This window comes from Egretta garzetta, unplaced genomic scaffold (genome assembly GCF_000687185.1).
Source record: "Egretta garzetta isolate BGI_Z169 unplaced genomic scaffold, ASM68718v1 scaffold197, whole genome shotgun sequence".
NCBI lineage: Eukaryota > Metazoa > Chordata > Aves > Pelecaniformes > Ardeidae > Egretta > Egretta garzetta.
Window position 1 is genome coordinate 4,136,195 of NW_009260274.1, and position 2,091 is coordinate 4,138,285.

The window sequence follows — 2,091 nt, forward strand, 5'->3', positions numbered from 1 at the left end:
CCCGCCGTAATTTTCCCCAGCCCCGCTGGCTGCCCCCGAGCCTTCCCCAGCCCCGCACACCCGCAGAGCCACGCACCCCGGCGTTCGTGGGATTATTCTGTTTTCTCCCCGTCTGTCATTCGTATGTGATTGCACTCACGCTCCCCTAGCTGCCTTGATGACCATCTATTTTCTCCTCTTTTTTCTTTTTTTTTTGGTGGCTTTTTAATTTTATTTTGGTTCTGCTGCGTTTCTAAGGAATTTCTGCCTGATTTCGATAAGCATCACCGTTTCTGGTGTTATCAGCAAAGACACAAGCTCAGAAGTGACCGTCTGTCATTCGTATGTGATTGCACTCACGCTCCCCTAGCTGCCTTGATGACCATCTATTTTCTCCTCTTTTTTCTTTTTTTTTTGGTGGCTTTTTAATTTTATTTTGGTTCTGCTGCGTTTCTAAGGAATTTCTGCCTGATTTCGATAAGCATCACCGTTTCTGGTGTTATCAGCAAAGACACAAGCTCAGAAGTGACATCTTTTCCACGAATCCAGGAAAGCAGAAAAATCCACTCAGTCCAGATAAATCCTGGGTAATTCCCAACGGGAAAGGCATTGGATACGTGCTTGTCGAGAAAGAGAAAATGAAAAAAAAAAAAAAACCAACCCAAACCTAGCCTAACCAAACCCACCCCTCGCTCGTCTACCTGCTTCTCAGAACCAGGACATTTCTCACTCGGAAATGAATGAAAGAAACAAATTGTGGAGCACAAAGAGAAAAGAGTGGAGAGACAGAAAGTCGGGAATTATTTCCACCACCAACCCCCCCCTGTCTTGGCCAGAGCAAGACACCGAAGGGAGAAGTTCGACCTTCGCGTAACCAGCGCACACACTTGAAATGAAGTTTGCGGGATCTTTAAGCGGTTACCTTTAAAAATCGCAATTAAACTTTCCACTCCCGAGCGTGGTGGTGGCTTCCCAAGTTAGTGCAGTTCCGTGGCAACACCACTTCTGCATGGGAGCACCAAGAATCTGTGCCACCCCGCTCCATGCGTGTTCCTAAAGACTTGGCTGCAATACCAGGGCGTCCAGGCTTGCAGCCCTGGTGTCCTGGGCAAACGGGGGCACCTAGGTTTTTATTTTTAGGGTTGGGTTGCTTTTTATTTTTTTTTTTTTCTTTGACTTAAATCGCACTGAGAAAATACTAAACACGTAGACGCATCCCTCATCGCAGGGCATGTGATGGGTTTAACACGCTAAACTAATAATCTGGTAGGAAAAAGCGAGGAGGCTGAAGAAGAAGAAGAATAAACCCCCCTCAAACACTCAGAATATTCTTTACTGCAAAAGAGCACTTCTGGATGCGTTGCTTTAAATCTCATTCTCTTTTTCTCTCAAAAATGACTGTTTAACATAAGAAAAAAGGCTACTTGACACAAAGCTTTTGTTATCCAGTTGATCAGCAACGTGCTTTAGATACTTGTAAGGGGAAAAAAGCCCCACAACAGACATTGATTTTAGAAAATCAATAACCAACATTTAATAAAAAGAACAGAGGAAACACAAGAGAGGAGAGGGAAACATTACGTGTAATTTTAATGTCTACTAAATTACCCAGAGATGAGGGGAAGGGGAGGTCTCCTCTGTGAGGACCACCTTAAATAATGACAGACACAAGAGTAAAGGGTGGTGGTGGAGGGGGGAGAGACTTTAAAAAAAAAAAAAAAAAAAGATAACAAGGAACGGATCCTTGGGAAGCTGCTCGGAATATATTATTTTAGTTGGGGTTTTTTTGTAATACTAAGCCAAGCAAATAGATCAAAGGCAACACAAAGGGAAAAGCCAGTGTAACATAACGAACAGTTTCTGACTAAAATTCCTCTATCACTCCCCCATATGGCTCGACGCCTCCACCACAACAAGAAAAAGACACACACACACACACTCACACACGCACTCACACTCACACTCACAACCTAGCGAGAGGGAAAGGGGGGGGACACACACGGGATCATTTGTTTCTAATCAACATTCTCTTGTCTTGGTGGGGGTTTTTTGTTGTTGTTGTTGTGTGTCCCCGTCCCCCCCTCATCCGCTGTCCGTCCCCCCCGTGTCCCC

At 44.8% G+C, this 2,091-nt stretch overlaps 1 protein-coding gene across 4 annotated transcripts in view; it reads right to left on the minus strand.

Annotated features, from left to right (window-relative positions):
- ZEB2 (zinc finger E-box binding homeobox 2) overlaps positions 1-2,091 on the minus strand; it is a 121,153-nt gene that overhangs the window by 114,901 nt on the left and 4,161 nt on the right. The window lies entirely within an intron of this gene.